Source organism: Medicago truncatula, chromosome 5, assembly GCF_003473485.1.
Source record: "Medicago truncatula cultivar Jemalong A17 chromosome 5, MtrunA17r5.0-ANR, whole genome shotgun sequence".
In the NCBI taxonomy this organism is placed as follows: Eukaryota; Viridiplantae; Streptophyta; class Magnoliopsida; order Fabales; family Fabaceae; genus Medicago; species Medicago truncatula.
The window spans coordinates 23,530,321-23,552,302 of NC_053046.1; the positions used below are offsets into that span (position 1 = coordinate 23,530,321).

Consider the following 21,982-nt stretch of genomic DNA (forward strand, 5'->3'; position numbering starts at 1 on the left):
AATCTCTCGATCAATTAACAGATTCTAGCTTTTTAAACGATATTATCACAATCACTCGACAATATCATTTGTAACGCCCTCTTTAATTATTTAATTATTTTATAGAGTTAGAGTCCACTTTGATGATTTATGTGATTTTAAATGATTTATGTTGATTTTATGGTGTGGTGTATTTATTAAATGACTATTTATATTATTTAATAGTATAAGTGAGAATTAGTAATTATTGGAGTTTTGGGGTGAATTAAGTGGGAGTTAAGTAAAATAAAAGGGGAGTTAAGTCACTACTAGAAAATAACCAATTAGCGACGACCTTTTTTAAATAATGACTTTATCCAAAGAAATAGAATTAATGTATAAAGAAATAAACAATACCATGATTGAAATAAATAATAATATCATTTTATTAATAGAAAAACTAATAAAATTCTAGATCACACATTTAATAAAATTAAAATTGAACGTAGTGAAATAAATAGTATATACGAAACTTTAGACAATATAAAAGGAATTAATGAAGATGAAAACATTTTTAAAATTAGAGAAGTTCTTCAGCAACTAGAAAATCATTTAGATTATGAAGAAATAATAGAAGTATAACAATAAAAGATACAGAAGAATTATTAAATAAAACAAGAGAAGTAAAACAATTAGATAAAATAGTTAAACAAGAACCATTAATACCATCTATGTTAATAAACCCAATATCTTCATGGAGGGATAAAAACTGAATATATGGAATCATTAGGAGATCCAATGATATGGAAGAAATTAAACAATTAATGGAACAATTAAAAATAGTCGAAGAAGAAAATAAACCAATAAGTCTAGAAAAAGTAGAAAAAATAAAAACTAAAGAAGAAAATGAAGAATAATATTAAATTATAATTCCTCAGATTTAGAATCCGAAATAGGATCTAATATAGGATCTGATTCTGATTTTGATGAAATATTTATGGAGAGAGGAGAGACAAGTAATTCAAAATCAAAAAGAAAAGAGAAGATAATTGGAACCCACTTAGTTCCGGGGAAAACTATGAAAATGAAACAATGAATCGTAGAGATATACTAGAGCTAACGGAAAATTAATATTTTAAGATGAATAAGTGTGGTGTTTGAGGTTCGAATTCCAACATCTGCATATATTTGAGACCACATATTTCATTCTCTTTGATATGCATTGAGATATGTTTTTGTCTACAACATCTACAATGTATATGACCCGTGCGGCAGCACGGGTGGAAAATCTAGTCTTATTTTATTTCAAATCCTATTCCATTAAATAATAAAATAAGCCACTTAATAAATCACATAATCATATAAATATATTCTAAACTTATTAAAACAATCAAATAAATCGAATAATTCAAAGAGGCGTTATGAAATTGTTCTGCATTCAAAGTTCACTTATAATTTCTTTTCAAAGTTCATATCTTAGAAATTCTAGAGTCTTTAGAGTCTATATCTGATTTGTATTGTGAACACCACTGATTGTATATCAAGTGTTCAACTTCAAACAATTTTCTTTGTAATTCTGTTTGAATTCAAAAGTCTCTTGCAGTTGTGCTTGAGCAATAGAAGTCTTTTGATTGTGTTCAGGAGCATAGGAAGTCGCTTGCAGTTGTGCTTGATCAATTTGAAGTCTCTTACTAAGTTTAGTAGTGAGCATTTGTAATAGTGAACTGTAACGTCCTCTTTGAATTATTAGATTTATTTGATTGTTTTAATAGGTTTAGAATATATTTATATGATTATGTGACTTATTAAGTGGCTTATTTATTATTTAATAAAAAGGATTTGAAAATGAAATAAGATTAAGTTGTGGGGTGTTTTGGAAATTAGATGAGTGATACTTTGTTATGTTATATATTGATATTATTAGTGAAATATATATGTTAATTGTTGTCGAAAAATATATTATTTAGTGTAGAAATATATATGTTATAGAAATATATTTCAGAGATATATTTGTTAATCGTTATAGAAATATTATATTATATATATATATATATATATATATAATATATATATATATAGAATATAATATTGAGACTTGGAGGGCGGATTTGGAAATAAGAGAAAATAAGTAGGTTAAGGATTTATATAAAAAGGGAGAGTTAGAATTAAAAAAGGAGGATTTCGTGAAAACTGCTTTTTGAAGAAAAAGGGAGAAAACAAGATAAGAGGAAACCAAGAGGGAGAGAGACTGCCGATCATCAATACTAAGGTAAGGGTGGGACTAACTTTCTCTAATTCTAAGTAATTTAATTCTGAAAACTGAATTTAACATGATGTAGGTGTAATTTTGATGATTAGAGAAATTAGGTTTTGGTTTGGAATTGATTGTTAAAGAGTAGGTAATCCAATGAATTAACATAAGAATTGAAGTTTAGAATAAACATAGGTTGAGTTCCTTTCAAATTTGGATTAGGGTTGATGAAATTGGGCTTTTGGAGTGAAAACTGGTATGTTCCCGTAGATTTCCCGTCCCAACTCGCCACAACGAGTAAACTTACTCGCCCCGCGAGCTGCACTTTGACAGCATCCCCTGTTTCACGTTCTTGCGTCTTTTTCACACGTTTTGTTTTGAATTGGCCTTTGGTGTAAACATGAAAGTTGTAGATAATTGTGTTAGCTTTCCAGTGGCTTTGGTTTGACTTGAAAATGATTTTTGGTGTTTGAGATATGATGAAATACTCCAAGGAGGTCTTAGTGAAATCTTATGAAAATTCAGCATAACCATTTATAAGTTAATCCAAAACTTATGGGATAATTCCAAATTAACCTCAAACTAGAAGTACTATGAGTTCAATTAAGGTGTTTAAGAGTATTAACCTATGTTGTGAGTTGGTCCTTGGGTAGAAACGAAGTTGTTTATAATATTAATGTTCTTCAAAGAGTCTGAAATTAAGATGATTAATGTTGTTGGTTATATGAAATTATTATATGTCTTATGTGGAAAATGTCTGATGTTTAAGTTGTTGATGTTTTCATTAATATTGTTATGTTGTGAATTGCTTGTGTTGTTTCTGTTGCTGTTGCATATTGATCAAATTGCAGGTGTTGGTCTAAGTTGTAAATTGTAAGTTGTCTTTCCAAAGTATTGGAGTCTTAAGTTGTTAATGTTGTCTAAATTTTGAAGTCGTAGTTGAAGTTGTTGTTGGTGGCTGTTTATGTTCAGGTGTTTTGTGAGAGGTGGTGTACTCTTACGTCGTTATTTTATAAGAGGTGGTGTACTCTTACGTTGTTGTTCTATAAGAGGTGTGTACTCTTACGTCGTTATTTTATAAGAGGTGGTGTACTCTGATGTCGTTGTTTCATAAGAGATGGTGTACTCTCACGTAGTTGTATTGACAGGTTGACGTTGTCGTCGTCGAATCGTTGAAGTTGTTGTTGATGACAAACCATGGAATGTTAATGATTATGTTGTGTTGTTTATATTATTATGAGATGATGATTATGTTGTGTTGTTTATGTTATTATGAGATGATGATTATGTTGTGTCGTTTATGTTATAAGATAATGTTTATGATGTGATGATTTGATGTTATATGACGATGGTTATGATTTGATTATTTGTAGTTTTTTTCTTAGGGGGCCAAAATCGCAACTTTGGAAAGTTAGGGGCTAAAACTGCTATTAAGCCTATTTTTTTTATTTCAGTTAATTGCATTTGTCTATTGGGATTACATTGGAGCAAGATCCAAACATGCAACATATATTCCACACACTGTTGGTAGATACTCGAAGAAGCAATTTAGAAAGCTCAGTGTCCCATTGTTGAGAGGCTCACTAACTCTCTCATGATGCATGGAAGGATAATGGAAAGAAGCTTAGGTTGTTAGGATTATCAGCATGCTATGGAGATTATTCATTTGCTTACTGACCATAATCCAATTCAGGTTATCCTTGATGCTGTCGTCAACCGTATGGATAGCTCATGGATGTAGAAATTTTTGAGTTTGATATTGTGATGAATATTGTTGGGGTTTGGTTTGTTAGTCAATTTAGGAATTTTGTACTAAGATTTTGCAAATCAAAGTAATTTTCTTTTTTCCTGTGAAGGTTTAGTGGCAAAGTAACCTTAAATTTACCAATTTTTTTCTTTTGAAAGGAAAGGATGTATGAGGTGCAAGCATTGAAAGAGGCATGTTTCAGTTTTCATCATTTTTGGTTAAAGTTGCTTTACTTCATTATATCTTCCACTCCGAATAGGGAAGAGCTTTTTCATATCCTACTCATAGATGTGCATGTTTAATTTGTATATCTTCCAAAAAATGCTTTAAACCTTAACCTCTTTTCTACTTGAAGTTTTTGATTGAGTTTATGTCTTTCAAAACTATTTGGACTCCACTGCTGAAAAGATTAAACTTATGGACTTGCATTGGAAGATTTGAAGTATGATTTTTTTCAATATTATCTCTTAATTTTTTCAATAATATATTTTTTTCTCTATGCTTGAGAGATGTCTAAGCTGTAACTATGCTTCCTATTAAATAAATGTCGTCCAATCCTAAATTATGTTCAGCCTTATTGTATTCACTGAGCTTGATGGCAAATATCTTTTTTATATAATTAGGTGGAGACGGAGCAGTAAAAACAGATTTTAGATTTGTTCCAAAAATAATAGTTGAACAAACATCGTTTTTTTTTTTTTTTTTGATAGATAGACGAAATGGCAAAGCCATTATAAACTCACACACATAAGTGGAGGTACCGGGTTCGAACCCCGTCATAGCATCCGGCCTAACAATTTCGACATTTTGTCAGTTGAGTTATGACTTCTGGATAACATCGTTTTTTAAACACTAAAAAAATGTTAATTGAAGACCCAAATCACCATTAAAAGAATTATAATGAAAAGTCGATGCGTCATTATCTCGGTTGCTAGGGACATGATATTATATATGCATATACCGAGGTTCAAACCATGAATTCCACACTTATTCATATTAGGTGAATTTCTAGCCATTAAACTACTTGACAACAAAATATAAAAATGCATTACAATATGTAAGTGTAGATTTAAACTCTGAATTTCACGTTTATTCATCCTAATCGTTCTAACTCTTTCAACAAAAATAGAAATCAAACTTTAAGAAAAATCAACATCATTTCTCATGACTCTCAATTTTGTGTGTCTAGATGTGGTGGATTGGAAACAGCTCATCACTTGTTCCTTTCTTGCCCCGTTTTATCCTTATGTGTTGTATGGTTAGATCTTGGATTGGAATATCTTCAGCCGATCCTGATGTGCCATAGAATCATTTGTTCAGTTTATTCATTCTTTTGGAGGATTGCGAGCTCGTCGCTCTCTCTTGCAGCTTATTTGGCTATGTTGTATCAGGTTATTGTGAACAATAGAGTTTTCAAGGTAAGGAAACTTCAATTCACCATATGCTAGTAAGTCAATTACATTCATTTTGATGGTTGAAAACTATCTCGGTTTAAACTCTCATATATTTGGTGTCAAGCCATTTGTTTGTATGACATCGACTAAATCCTTTTGTTTCTTCTACTTTGATTATGTGCAGATTGTAACTTTGAGTTTTACATGGCACACCTTGTGCTATTAAGGACTCTATGTTGGTATTAATATAATCAATTTTGTTTGTTCAATTTCTTTTAAGAAAAATCACACCTAACCATCGAATTGATAGCACTCCATTAATAAATATTAGAGAAATAACCGTTAGTTTTCAATCTTTTAATATATAAAAATAACCATCGAATTGATGGTTCTCACAATTAATATAAAAAAAAAAAAAAAAATCACATGATTTAACTAGTGATGCAATAATTCATTCACATGAGAGTGAAAAATGGATAGTACTTAGCCCCGTCCATCTCATTATATCAAAGCTTAAAGCTTGTTAAAGAATGAAAACACTTTAAAAAGCTTTTCTAATCTTAATATTGTATTATTATTTATCTTAGTTATGCTAAAATAAGATTGTAAGTATTATTTAGTAGTAATCCAGCAAAAAAGATACAATTTATAAAGATAAGAAATATGATTGTTGCTCAGGTTGAATAGAAGCAAGAAGTCTAGTTATTTGAAAAGATAAAATTAGTCAAATACCTCCCGCGTTCTTTAAGTTCGACATTTTGAAAGGCTACATACTAATTTTCATTTATGTCTATAACTATATTTACAAACAAGTTAAATGATCAACGCTTCTTCTTCTAAGCCTTCTGCAAATTACTATGCTAGGTGATAACTTCAAAGTTGACCTTCTAACTTGCAAGCTATATTGATTCTTAAATCCATCTCATTCTACTTGTTTTTTTTTTTTTTGCAACAATCTGTCAAGGCTTAGTTATGAACAATGGATTAGAGCTGTAATGTCCTACTGTTTATTCTTGGTAACTGATAATTGATTCTTAAATAAAACGATATGCAATTTCGTCTTCATTGAGCCTTTTATATTTAAGCATAGTAATTTGACAAAATTACAGGTACAACATAAACAACAGAAGTTATATGTTTTGTAGGTACAAATTACAATACAATCGAAACGTTCCTCTTGCTTGATCAGTTGAGCGCGCATCACATATCGTTCATCGTTGATACACAACAGGCTCCTAAATCCAAATGCCTCATCCTTCAAACAAAGGTTACTTGGTTATCAAAGAGTCACAACTATTTCATAATTACGTTAAAAATAAGTATACAAACCAAAAGAGCAAGTTAATGACATAGGGAACTTGTGATATCACAGAGGATAATTGTTCTCATTCATTGAGAAAGTCATAGTTAAGTATACAAAGACCTTATGTGGTTAACTTGTTCTCTTTTTTCCCACTTCCTTCTGCACCATTATACTCAAAGTCATAAAAATATATGAATATTCTCTATATCACAAATTTAAATACATTACGATTGATCAAGACAATTGTATGAAATATTGAATCTAAAGTAACTGAAATTTCAAATGATGATTCTTTTATCATTACAGTTTGCAACATGAAAATGAAATCAAACTTAAAATCAAACCTCAAACAGTCCAGCAGCTGTCCAGACATTGAATAGGAGCAGAAAATCCATCTTAAGCGAAGATGCTACGCACAACAACATCTTCATGGCCGCTGCTTTGAGTGGTTGAGAAGCTAAACCCCATTATATTATGGAGAGGAAGACGATTCAGAACATCATGCTTCCCGTCCTCAGACCTCACCGCCGTCATTACCATCCTCACCTCAAATCTGAACACCATTAACGTCATCTATCACCATCTCATCTCACCGTCACCGCCGTGCTCACCCTCTTTCGCATTCATATTTGTTCTGTCAGCCTCACTCTCCTCTCCAAAACACAACATCAAAGTGGCCGAATGGAGGCAATGAGGATGAAGAAAAGCAGAGTTCTGATTTAGAGAAGAGCAAAAATGAGAGAGAGAGTAGAGGTCTGATTTGAGCAAGAAGAAAGTGTTGGTCGAATCAACACCGGATGCGGCGAAATCAACACCGACTGCGGATTGGCCAGAGTTGGTGCGCCAAGATGATGTGGTGATACAGCGGAGCCTGATGGATTCTAGGGGAGGGGTCGATGGTGCATTGGCATGGAGAGAAAGTGAGAGAGGGAGAGAAATATGGATTGATGGAGACTATCACGGTTTCAAGAATGAATTTGAAATTCAAATTTTGGGGATAGGGGCGCCAAAAAATTAGTTAAGTTAAGTGGATTAGGTTTGGATGTTAGCTAGCTAGGATTAGATATAAAAGATTTGTACTAAACTCTAACCCGTGCGATGCACAGGTTTGTAGAGTTTCATATATAACTACTAGACCATTGACCCGTGCTAACGCACGTGTCATTTAAAAATTAATACTCACTGAAAAAATAAAACACTGTAGTTCGCTTGAATGTAAAAATTGTCGTGAATCAAAGCAAAATGTAATTACTATAGACTTTGTTATTGTTCCATAATTCTAGTACGTAGTTCCTGTTACTTAACATAACATATAATTTAAAAGGGAAACTGAAGTTCGTTGACATGCAAATAGTTTCAATAAGTAAGAAAATGAATAGTACACAAAAAGTCCTACACATTACGGAAAACTTCTCTGTAGATCACACTTGATGCAACATTGGTATCATCGCCGTCGTCGTCATTAATCAATATCTTTAAACCACCCTCGAAGTAACCCGTGATATTGTGACGTACAACTGTCCATGTGAAAAATAACAAAGATGAATCCAAAACGACGTCTAAAAATTTCAATAAACAGATAGCTACCTCAGTTGACTCAATCATGCTTTCAATTGTCATTCGGTTAGTGTTCAGCAAGTCATCTGATAAAGACGCGGAGCTGTTCGTTGAAATTTGGCTGACACTTCGGGTGAACTGTATTGATGCATTTTCATTCTAATAAAGGGCACCAATGTTAATAGAAGATGGTGAGACCTCCAGACAACTTAATTACGACCCAAAAACTTGCCTTTATTCTAAAGCATATAAAAATGTAAATGGTTACCGTGTCATGTACGCAGCGACATCAAGCAAATCGCCATTAAGTATCAACTTAGTCCCATTAAAGGCATTAGCAACTCCCATAGCACCTAATTTTTTAAAAAATCAACAGCAAGTGACATAATTTCACATTTCATTGTTGATATCAGCAGAAAGCACAAACTTAAAACACGACATACCTAAATACATGCGTTGTTGAGGCAAATCCCTAATTAATTTAAAGATAATAAACAAATATGATTAAAGAATTAATGGACTTTGATTAATTCCTTGGTATTTAACTTGTGCTCTTGAGTGTTTTCACTAAGACAGGAACAAGGTTTGAATCATACCAAGATGCATAAAATCAAAGGACATTGAATCCATGAACTAATTCTAAAGTTCAGAAAGTTAGTTCAGAATGTTGATCAGAAAGTTGATCAGAACGTTCTGATGAGAGCTCAGAAGCAACCTGTTCAGAAGCAACCTTGCTCAGAAGCAACCCTGTTCAAAGCAATCTTGTTCAGAAGCAACCCTGTTCAGAAGCAACCCAGTTCAGAAGGTTGTTCAGAACCCAGTTCAGAAGGTTGTTCAGAAGCAACCAGTTCAGAAGCAACCTAGTTCAGAAGGTTGTTCAGAAGCAACCTAGTTCAGAAGGTTGTTCTTATACAAGCCAAGAATCTCAAGAACTGTGATCAAGGTCATGCAAGGCACATGTGACATGAATATATGTCCAGGAAAGTACATTTGCATGGATCAATCAAGCAATAAAGGCATATACAAGAGTTATGTCAAAGAAGGCATTCAATGTTCATTTAAGACTATGAACATTGATGTACTAGGAATATTTCACAAAGGAATATCATCCTAGATGTTATCATCACTGCTCTTCATTATTGTTTCACTATTAGGATTTGATTACATCAAATGATAGTCTTACAAATCATCCTAAGTGAAACAGATGGAACATTCTGATGATCAGAATGTTCAAGCTCAGCTCATGCTTACTTTATGAACAGTATAGTAGTGAAAAGCAAAAAGCAAAAGCAAAGCAAATCTGTCATCTCCAACAAGAGATAGACACGTCTGAGAGTTGGTACTGATCAAGGACAACACAATCTCTCAAAGCATGGCATGAAGATGCAGAATCCCACTAAATCCTCCTGCACCGGTTCCAAGACAAATCTGGGAAAGGAACATTCTGATGTATGAAGAAAAGTCCATACATTGGTTATTGCCCAGAAATTCATATGAAAAGCATATGCATAACCCAGAACTTCATGTGTTCATTCATACATGATGAACCCAGATGAAGAACATGATGAACCCAGATGAAGATCATCATGAACACAACAACATTCTGATGTTCATCAGAGATCAGAATGTTTGCCCAGAATTTCAAGTTAAAGCTTGTGGGACCCAGGACACATGGCATAACACCATTGGACACCTACAACGCTATATGAGCCCAAAGACTCTATAAATAGAGGGCTTGGCCTTAGCAAAACATGCACCATTGCAAAGCATACAAGAAAACAACTCTGATTTTGTTTGAAGCTTTTGCAAACTGAAATTGATCAATCTCTAAGTCTTTCATCAACTTAGGGCAAATCAATACTCTTGTTATCTGTAGGATAACCTCTTCTTCTTCTTTCATTGTTTGTTTACAAACACCCAACTTCCATACAAATTGTAACAAAGTCTCATCTAGCTTTTAGAGGTCCTAAAGTGTTAGGTTGAGCAAAGGTTGTAAAAGTCTAAGTGGTTAACTTAGCAAGAAGGTGCAAGCCTGCTGAGGCTTAGAGAATACAGGAGTGTAATTGTTCAGGTGAACAAGATTGTAAGGTGCAGGACTTGAGAGTTATCTCAAGCATCTTAGTGGAAACTCTCACAGGATTGTGGGGAGTGGACTAGCCCACATTGGGTGAACCACTATAACTCTTTGTGTGTTCTTTCTTTCTTCTCTATACTCTTTTATTTACAGTATACACAACACACACTTACACTTATACTTTATTAAGCAATTTTGTTTATGAACTTCAGAACATTCTGAAGTCAGAAAGTTAACATAATTCCAAGTAAACAACTTGAGAATCACTTTTAAGTTTCAGGATAATTATTAAAGGGTCACAATTCAAACCCCCCCTTCCTTGTGACTATTTTATCTACTTCAATTGGTATCAGAGCTAGGCTCTAAGGGTTTGAACACTTAAACAAGTGTTAGAGAAAAGATTCAGGAAGTATGTCTAAAGTCAAGTACATAGCTGAAGGAGGATCTTCAAATAGACCACCACTCTTTGATGGATCAAACTACTACTTATGGAAAGGCAAGATGGAACTCTTTCTCAGATCTCAAGACAATGATATGTGGGCAGTCATCACAAATGGAGACTTTGTTCCAACAAACAAAGAAGGAGCTGTCAAAGCAAAAAGTGCATGGTCAACAGATGAAAAAGCTCAGGTATTACTAAACTCTAAAGCTAGACTCTTTCTATCATGTGCACTAACCATGGAAGAAAGTGAAAGAGTTGATGAATGTACAAATGCTAAAGGAGTATGGATACTCTGAAAATACATCATGAGGGTACATCTCATGTCAAAGAAACTAGAATTGACATTGGAGTCAGAAAATTTGAAGTCTTTGAAATGAGTGAAAATGAAACCATTGATGAGATGTATGCAAGATTTACTACAATAGTAAATGAAATGAGATCTCTTAGAAAGGCATATTCCACTCATGATAGAATTAGAAAAATTCTGAGATGTCTTCCAAGTATGTGGAGACCTATGGTCACTGCAATCACTCAGGCCAAAGATTTAAAATCTATGAACCTGGAAGATCTCATTGGTTCACTAAGAGCTCATGAAGTTGCTGATGAAGATGTGCAAGAACCACAAGAATTAGAAGAAGTTCATGAAGAAGAAGCTGAAGATGAACTTGCACTAATCTCTAAAAGAATTCAAAGGATGATGTTGAGAAGAAATCAGATCAGAAAGAAGTTTCCAAAGACCAACATCAGCATCAAAACTGAAGCTGACAAAAGTCAAGTCACTTGCTATGGATGCAACAAAACTGGACATTTCAAAATGAATGTCCTGACATCAAAAAGGTTCAGAGAAAACCTCCCTTCAAGAAGAAAGCAATGATCACATGGGATGACATGGAAGAATCAGATTCTCAAGAAGATGCAGATACAGACATGGGACTGATGGCTCAGTCAGATGATGAGGAAGAGGTAATTATCTATAAAACTGATTCTTTATATAAAGATCTTGAAAACAAAATTGATAGTCTCTTATATGATTCAAACTTCTTAACTAATAGATGTCACTCTTTAATCAAAGAACTTTCTGAGATAAAAGAAGAAAAAGAAATACTTCAGAACAAGTATGATGAGTCCAGAAAGACCATAAAAATTCTGCAAGATTCTCATTTTGACATGTCAGAAAAACAAAGAGAGATAAACAGAAAACAAAAAGGCATTATGTCTGTACCTTCTGAAGTACAAAAGGAAAACATACTTTTGAAAAAGGAAGTTGAAACATTGAAAAAGGATCTGACAGGGTTTATAAAATCTACAGAAACTTTTCAAAACATAGTAGGATCTCAAAATAAAAGTACTAAGAAATCTGGCTTAGGCTTTAAGGATCCAAGCAAAATTATTGGAAGTTTTGTACCTAAAGCTAAAATAAGAGTTAAATGTTGTTTTTGTGATAAGTATGGACATAATGAATCAGTATGTCATGTTAAGAAAAAATTTATCAAACAAAATAATTTAAATCTTAGTTCAGAACGTTCTCATCTCAATAGATCAGAAAGTTCACAAAAGGCTGAAAAGGCTAAGAAGACATGTTTCTACTGTAACAAATCTGATCATAAAAGACAGAATGTTACTTTCAGAAAAGATCTCTTAGAAGAACTAACCCTCAAGGACCCAACATTACATGGGTACCTAAAATTTTTATCTTGTCAAATGTAGGTCTTGCCTCAGGGTGCAAGAACAAAACCATGGTACCTGGATAGTGGTTGTTCTAGGCACATGACAGGTGACAGGGATTGTTTTCTAACTTTTGAAAAGAAGGATGGAGGACTAGTGACATTTGGAAACAATGACAAAGGTAAAATCAGAGGTAAAGGTACTATAGGTAATCTTAACTCTGCTAGAATAGAAAATGTTCAGTATGTGGAAGGTTTAAAACATAATCTACTTAGCATAAGTCAATTGTGTGATAGTGGATTTGAAGTTATCTTTAAACCTAATATATGTGAAGTCAGACAAACCTCCTCTAACAAATTGTTTTTCTCTGGTTCAAGAAGAAAGAACTTATATGTTTTAGAACTAAATGATATGCCTGCTGAATCTTGTTTTATGTCTCTTGAAAAAGACAAATGGATCTGGCACAAAAGGGCTGGTCATATAAGCATGAAAACCATTGCTAAACTTTCTCAACTTGATCTAGTTAGAGGTTTGCCTAAGATTAGCTTTGAAAAGGACAGAATCTGTGAAGCATGTGTTAAAGGTAAACAAGTAAAAAGTAGTTTTAAAACTATTGAGTTTATCTCAACTCAGAAACCTTTAGAGCTTCTTCACATTGATCTGTTTGTCCTGTTCAAACTGCAAGTCTAACTGGCAAAAGATATGGATTTGTTATTGTTGATGATTTCTCCAGATTTACATGGGTGCTATTTTTAAAACATAAAGATGAATCTTTTGAAGCATTTCAAAACTTTTGCAAAAGAGTTCAAAATGAAAAAGGTTATAATATCATCACAGTTAGGAGTGATCATGGAGGAGAATTTGAAAATGCATCCTTCAAAACATTCTTTGATGAAAATGGTATTAAACATAATTTTTCTTGTGCAAGAACTCCACAACAAAATGGAGTTGTTGAAAGAAAAAATAGAACCTTGCAAGAAATGGCAAGAACAATGTTAAATGAATCAAATGTTGAAAATTACTTTTGGGCAGAAGCCATTAACACATCTTGTTACATTTTGAATAGAGTTTCTATAAGAAAGGTTCTTAACAAAACCCCATATGAACTCTGGAAAAATATTAAACCTAGCATATCTTACTTTCACATTTTTGGCTGCTATTGTTACATACTGAACAATAAAGAAAAATTGGGTAAGTTTGATCCTAAATCAGATAAAGCTATCTTTTTAGGATACTCTACAACTTCTAAAGGTTATAGAGTGTACAATCTAAAAACCCAGACAGTTGAAATTAGTATGCATATCATATTTGATGAATATGATGAACATTCTAAACCTAAAGAGAATGAAGACACTGAAGTACCAACACTTCAGAATGTTCCAGTTCAAAATACTGAGAACACAGTAGAGAAAGAAGATGATCAGAATGCTCAGGATCAATCTTTTCAAAGTCCACCTAGAAGCTGGAGAATGGTAGGGGATCATCCTACTGATCAAATCATTGGAAGCACAACTGATGGTGTAAGAACCAGATTGTCCTTTCAAGATAACAACATGGCAATGATTTCTCAAATGGAACCCAAGTCAATCAATGAAGCCATTATTGATGACTCTTGGATTAAGGCCATGAAGGAAGAACTTTCTCAGTTTGAAAGAAACAAAGTTTGGAACTTGGTTCCAAATAATCAAGATAAAACCATCATTGGAACAAGATGGGTTTTTAGAAACAAGCTTGATGAAGAAGGTAAAGTTGTCAGAAACAAAGCAAGGTTAGTTGCTCAAGGTTACAACCAACAAGAAGGTATTGACTATGATGAGACCTTTGCACCAGTTGCAAGGTTAGAAGCCATCAGAATTCTTCTTGCTTATGCTGCACATAAAAGCATTAAACTTTTTCAAATGGATGTGAAAAGTGCATTTTTAAATGGTTTTCTAAATGAAGAAGTTTATGTAAGTCAACCACCTGGATTCATAAACAAAGAAAAACCAAATCATGTTTTCAAATTAACAAAAGCTCTTTATGGTCTTAAACAAGCTCCTAGAGCTTGGTATGACAGACTTAGTACATTTTTAATTGAAAATGGTTTTTCAAGAGGAAAAATTGATACCACACTTTTTAGAAAAACACATAATACTGACTTGCTTATTGTTCAAGTATATGTGGATGACATCATTTTTGGTGCTACTAAAATAAAAATGTGTGAAGAATTTTCCAACCTTATGCAAAGTGAATTTGAGATGAGCATGATGGGTGAACTTGGTTTTTTCCTTGGTTTACAAATCAAACAACATTCAAATGGAATTTTCATAAGTCAAGAAAAGTATGTCAAAGACATTCTTAAGAAATATAAAATGAATGAGGCAAAAATCATGAGCACCCCTATGCATCCATCTTCAAGTTTAGATAAGGATGAGAGTGGAAAATCTATTTCTGAAAAAGAATATAGAGGCATGATAGGTTCATTATTATATTTGACTGCTAGCAGACCTGATATAGTGTTTGCAGTAGGATTATGTGCTAGATTTCAAACATGTGCAAAAGAATCTCACTTAACTGCAGTTAAAAGAATCTTTAGATATCTAGTAGGTACTACTGATCTTGGCCTTTGGTATAGAAAAGGTTCTAGTTTTGATCTTGTAGCCTATTGTGATGCTGATTATGCTGGAGACAAAGTTGAGAGGAAGAGCACAAGTGGATCCTGTCAATTCTTAGGACAAGCATTGATTGGATGGTCTTGCAGAAAGCAAAACACTATTGCACTCTCCACAACTGAAGCTGAGTATGTATCTGCAGCTAGTTGCTGCTCTCAAATTTTATGGGTAAGAAATCAGCTGGAAGATTACTCTCTAAGGTACACAAGTGTTCCTATTTATTGTGACAATACAAGTGCAATTAATCTTTCTAAGAATCCTATTCAGCATTCTAGGTCTAAACATATTGAAATAAAACATCATTTCATTAGAGACCATGTTCAGAAAAAGAATATTGCATTAAGCTTTGTTGATACTGAAAATCAATTGGCTGACATTTTCACAAAACCCCTTGTTGAGGATAGATTCAATTTTCTTAAAGAAAAATTGTTAATCATGAAAAATCCTAATAAAGATTGATTACTGATCACTAAGGGCCTTAAACTAAACCCCTTGATGTCATCTGATACAAATCAGATAGATCCATCTTTATCTCACTCTCATCAGAATGTTCCTGAGTTCAGAACGTTCATCAGGTCAGAATGTTCAAATGATCAGAATGTTCATTGCAATATTCATACGATCAGAACAATCAAGTATGTTCATCTGAGTTTATCCATTCATGACGTTCTTGAAACTTATTTTTTGTTCTGAACCCAAATTCTGGGTCAAACAATCTCATGCGTGAGATCTTGTTTTGACTTGTTCAAAAAATCCATCCATAATCTTAAGCATTTAATGCTTGGTTATAAGAAGTCATGTTTAAGGTTTAACCACCATGTAATGGCTTAACCATCAAATCATCCAAAATCCATTCATCTTCCCAAACGGCTACTTTTTCCTTTCTCTCTCCTAGGCGTTGCTTTTTGACAGTTTTTCATCCTTCCCAATGCTAACTGTCATCATATCACTACTATTCTTTTTCTCTTGCACGTTTTGTCTATATAATCAGTTACCAACTCTGATTATTTCACTTCCATCTCATTTCCCAAAAATTCAAACTGCTCTGTTCTTCATTTTCTGAAAAAAATGGCTAGAACCAAAACTACCCCAAGACTTTCCGAAGAACATTTTCAACCACCACCATCCAACACCGCTGCTGATCAACAACTTTTGAGTGAAACCCCTGTACGCACCATTCTTCAGGACGTAATCATTCCTGCTTCTGAAAATCCCAAATCTTCCAAAACCAGATCCTCTAAGAAACCCATCATCAAACCCAGACCAATACCTACCAGACGATCAACAAGGATGAAGAAACCTTTGAAGAAACCAAAGGTATCTCACGTGAATCTAGATTCTGACGAAGAAAAAGAAGATGATGAAGACTCTGAGGATGAAACAGAGGAAGATCCAGAAGAAGAGGATGAAGACTCTGAACAAACTCTTTCTGACGCAATGAAATCAGTAAAAGCTTCCTCAAAAAGGATAAGGAACTTACAAAGATAATACTTCAAAGGAGGAAGGAGATTGCTGCTGAAGCTATGCCCTTATCTGAGGAAAGACCTCTGAAGATGAAGAAGCAAGTGAAGAGGAAGAATCTGAAGAAAAGGCTGAAAAAGAAGAAGAGAAAGGCTCTTCTAAGAAGCATGGGAAAGGTAAAGATATTACCAAACTTGCTGCTACCTTAAAAGCTTCAAGGGCAGAAAAGATTGCTCTCAGACCAATGTGTAGAACCAAGTATTTCAACCTTGAAAGTCTGGAAACCAAGGCATGGAATATGAAGGAGTTCACTGAACCTCAAGGATGGACCAACTTCATAACTCTTCAAGAACACACCTATGAAGACTTGGTCAGAGAGTTCTACACCAACCTATCAGTTCAGGAAAAGAAGAATGGAAATGAGAAGTTTCTCATATCATCAGTCAAAGGTGTAAAGATCAAGATGACTCAGGAATTTGTCTCTGAAGCATTCAAAATTCCAAATGAAGGTAATCAGCTATACTCTAGCTTCTGGTTTGATGAGTCTAGAGTTAACCGTAACAAACTCATAGTTAAATACACCAAAGAAAATCACACCTTTAACTCCACAAACCTGGAAGATACTCCCAAAATTCTTCACAACATGATTAGGCATTGTCTTTTACCTAGATGTGGATCTTTTGAACTTGTCTCTGACATAGATCTTTGTTTCATCTACCATCTCATGAAAAAGATTAAGTTAAATCTGTGTTTTATCATTATTCAACACATGATTGATTCATGCCTAGCCATAAAACAAACATCTGCTGGACTACCCTATGGAATGCATCTCACTTCCATTTTTCAAAAGGCAAAAGTGCCCCTTGAAGGAGAGAAACGCAAGCTGGATTTTATGACATTTTCTTCCAAGACCTTAGGTCAACTCCATATTACTTCATCCAACATGCCAGCCTCCAAAACTTCTGGACCCTCTGGATCTGGTAAAAGAAATTCTGATCAAAATGTTCAGAAAGCTGTGAAGAAAAGAAGGGTTGAAGAGATTACAGATACCAAAACTCCCTCTCCACCAGCAGAAAATTTGTTCTCTGAAGTCTCCAAGCTTGCAAAGGAGATTGTTGATGGAGAAACTCAGGAAGTGGCTGAGCTCTTAGCTTCAAATATGAACATTGAAGAAGAAGCTCAAGATGTGGAGTTCTCAACTGGATTTGATCTCAATATTGAAGATATCAACATTGACTTCAATAGTGAGTTGTTTCAAGATGGACAAGAAACAACTCAGCAAGCTCAAGAAGGTCAGAATGTTGAAATTCCTGCTGTTCAGAATGTTCAGAAGGTTGAAACTTCTGCCGGTCAGAATGTTGCAGTAACTGAAGCCCAGAATGATGAAGATATTCATGTCATGGCTGATCAAGACAATCAAGAGCTTGATGATCAGCATGCCTCAAATGAACTTCCTCCAGATGGCCAGCTGTCAGTTGATCCCATGCCTTTGGCATCAGGATCTCTGCCCTCTGAGGAGGTACAGCTCATGGCCCAAAATGGTCAAAATGTTAACCCATCATCCTCCTCCATGGATTCTGTTGCAGGTGCTACCAACTTCTTGGTCTCTGACCTTCCTACTCCACCTTTCATTCCTTCATCCACTCCACCACCACCACAAATGAAGACCACCACAAGAAGCAAACTTCTAAACATGGCTGCTTTATTTGACTCTCTCAACACCTTTGTGTCTGCAAACAGAGTGCAAGCTGTAGCCTCTGGTCCTGCTGAACCTGCTAAGCTTTCAAGAGCAGAGAAGATAGCCTCAAGGGCACTTAGAGTCTCCACCAAGACCCACAAAATTGCTTGTGTGCTGGCTGACTGGACTGTCAAAGTCCATGCTCCTGGTTTGGCCATTCCACCTCCAGTATTTGATGACCCCTCCATCTTTGAAGCAGAACCCTCTTCTGATTCTGGAGACTCCACTCCATGAATCTTTTCAGAAATCCTCCCTATCCTTTTTGCAGATGACAAAAGGGGGAGAAGCTTTAGGATTCAAAGTCTTTAAGTTTTTTTTAGTTATAGGCCCTAAGTAGGTCTAGGTGATCAATTGATATTGGAATTTATAAATTCCATCTTTTGCTTTTCTTGATCACATGCACTTTGATTTTCTTTTTGTTTTTGAACCATCTTTTCATGTAATGTACTTCATGTTATATCAAATGAATGAATATTGAATTTGGTTCAGTCTTGCATATTTTTACTTTATGCAAAAGATTATGAAATTGAGGGGAGCTTTTTAAAGTTCTTAAAAACTCTGCATAATGGATTATAAAAATGAGGGGGAGCATTAAAATAAATTTTTAGCTCTGTTATATAATCAAAATCCTTAATCCTAAATCATAAGTTTATCATCTTCAAAAAGGGGGAGATTGTTGAGGCAAAATCCCTAATTAATTTTAAAGATAATAAACAAATATGATTAAAGAATTAATGGACTTTGATTAATTCCTTGGTATTTAACTTGTGCTCTTGAGTGTTTTCACTAAGACAGGAACAAGGTTTGAATCATACCAAGATGCATAAAATCAAAGGACATTGAATCCATGAACTAATTCTAAAGTTCAGAAAGTTAGTTCAGAATGTTGATCAGAAAGTTGATCAGAACGTTCCGATGAGAGCTCAGAAGCAACCCTGTTCAGAAGCAACCTTGCTCAGAAGCAACCCTGTTCAGAAGCAACCTTGCTCAGAAGCAACCCTGTTCAGAAGCAATCTTGTTCAGAAGCAACCCTGTTCAGAAGCAACCCAGTTCAGAAGGTTGTTCAGAACCCAGTTCAGAAGGTTGTTCAGAAGCAACCAGTTCAGAAGCAACTAGTCAAAGTGTTCAAAGCAACCAGTTCAGAAGCAACCTAGTTCAGAAGGTTGTTCAGAAGCAACCTAGTTCAGAAGGTTGTTCTTATACAAGCCAAGAATCTCAAGAACTGTGATCAAGGTCATGCAAGGCACATGTGACATGAATATATGTCCAGGAAAGTACATTTGCATGGATCAATCAAGCAATAAAGGCATATACAAGAGTTATGTCAAAGAAGGCATTCAATGTTCATTTAAGACTATGAACATTGATGTACTAGGAATATTTCACAAAGGAATATCATCCTAGATGTTATCATCACTGCTCTTCATTATTGTTTCACTATTAGGATTTGATTACATCAAATGATAGTCTTACAAATCATCCTAAGTGAAACAGATGGAACATTCTGATGATCAGAATGTTCAAGCTCAGCTCATGCTTACTTTATGAACAGTATAGTAGGTGAAAAGCAAAAAGCAAAAGCAAAGCAAATCTGTCATCTCCAACAAGAGATAGACACGTCTGAGAGTTGGTACTGATCAAGGACAACACAATCTCTCAAAGCATGGGCATGAAGATGCAGAATCCCACTAAATCCTCCTGCACCGGTTCCAAGACAAAATCTGGGAAAGGAACATTCTGATGTATGAAGAAAAGTCCATACATTGGTTATTGCCCAGAAATTCATATGAAAAGCATATGCATAACCCAGAACTTCATGTGTTCATTCATACATGATGAACCCAGATGAAGAACATGATGAACCCAGATGAAGATCATCATGAACACAACAACATTCTGATGTTCATCAGAGATCAGAATGTTTGCCCAGAATTTCAAGTTAAAGCTTGTGGGACCCAGGACACATGGCATAACACCATTGGACACCCTACAACGGCTATATGAGCCCAAAGACTCTATAAATAGAGGGCTTGGCCTTAGCAAAACATGCACCATTGCAAAGCATACAAGAAAACAACTCTGATTTTGTTTGAAGCTTTTGCAAACTGAAATTGATCAATCTCTAAGTCTTTCATCAACTTAGTGCAAATCAATACTCTTGTTATCTGTAGGATAACCTCTTCTTCTTCTTTCATTGTTTGTTTTACAAACACCCAACTTCCATACAAATTGTAACAAAGTCTCATCTAGCTTTTAGAGGTCCTAAAGTGTTAGGTTGAGCAAAGGTTGTAAAAGTCTAAGTGGTTAACTTAGCAAGAAGGTGCAAGCCTGCTGAGGCTTAGAGAATACAGGAGTGTAATTGTTCAGGTGAACAAGATTGTAAGGTGCAGGACTTGAGAGGTTATCTCAAGCATCTTAGTGGAAACTCTCACAGGATTGTGGGGAGTGGACTAGCCCACATTGGGTGAACCACTATAACTCTTTGTGTGTTCTTTCTTTCTTCTCTATACTCTTTTATTTACAGTATACACAACACACACTTACACTTATACTTTATTAAGCAATTTTGTTTATGAACTTCAGAACATTCTGAAGTCAGAAAGTTAACATAATTCCAAGTAAACAACTTGAGAATCACTTTTAAGTTTCAGGATAATTATTAAAGGGTCACAATTCAAACCCCCCCTTCCTTGTGACTATTTTATCTACTTCATGCGTGTCTTGCAAAACTGCAATATCAATATAGTAGGTGTGTCGTTGTCATGGTTGCCAAAAAAGGTCACAATTTTGTCAGCATGCTCACCCCAAAGAGAGCAATGTAAGCGGTTGTTTCTGTAATAAAATATTACCAAAATATCAATTCAGGAACATAAGGTATATTAAAATCATATTACAACCAGGTACAAAGAAAGAGACAAATCTTACTCAAGATCTTTTAAAGTGAGATCAATAACCCTGCTTTTCCTTCCGTCCTTTTCAGTTTCCCTTATATCACCTCTTTCAATTACATGACCAATAACATTTGAAATTACGTATACAAAAGCAAAAACAAATGTATGAAATTCCTAAACGAATGCTTATAGGTAGAAATAATGTACAACACACATTCAGAATTGAAGTCTTACCCGTAGATACTTCATCGGCAGTTGAAGAGAGAATTTCATTGAATGGCTTGAACTCAAAAACGTTCATAGGGATAGCAGGCAAGTGTACTTTGGTAAAAGTTGAATTGTGCATCATACTAAGCTTATGTTTGTGTGAAGTTACCTTATAAGGACTTTCATTAAAACCTACAATTGCATTTTCAAGCTGATATGTACCCCCTTCTTGAACCATGGACCTGAACTTTGCCACCAAATCTTTTCTAGCTGTGGCGTGAATACGTCCACCCTATTGACGACAACAACAACATTAAACAGCTGGTTAAATTACATAACTAAAAAACAACAATGACATTAGTTTAATTTTAAAGCTAAGAGTGCAAACATGCAGAAACCTTTTCATCGACCAGTAACATGTTCATGAAAATGATGCTAGCGGGGACCTTCTTCTCTCGAATCAACCAAATGTGAGCAACTCGCACACACATCTTGAGATTCTTTCTTCCTCCAGAAACAGCTGAGATTGGAGTGTATTTGGCAGACATCATTGGCTTGTTTTTTCCTTTCCAAGAGAGAGGATGCTTATTTAGATTGAGATGGTTTGGCTAATAGGTTATGATATATTTATAGGAAAAAGGTG

General features: G+C 34.5%; 1 protein-coding gene and 1 long non-coding RNA gene across 1 annotated transcript in view; one reads left to right on the plus strand and one right to left on the minus strand.

Annotated features, from left to right (window-relative positions):
- LOC120580610 (uncharacterized) overlaps positions 1 to 11,916 on the minus strand; it is a 13,279-nt gene extending 1,363 nt beyond the window's left edge. The window contains exons 1-2 of the long non-coding RNA XR_005646414.1: positions 11,907 to 11,916; positions 10,768 to 10,769 (exon numbers count right to left, since the gene is read on the minus strand). This is a non-coding gene — a long non-coding RNA (uncharacterized lncRNA). The remainder of the gene's footprint in view (positions 1 to 10,767; positions 10,770 to 11,906) is intronic.
- LOC112417792 (uncharacterized) overlaps positions 1 to 21,982 on the plus strand; it is a 95,827-nt gene that overhangs the window by 61,195 nt on the left and 12,650 nt on the right.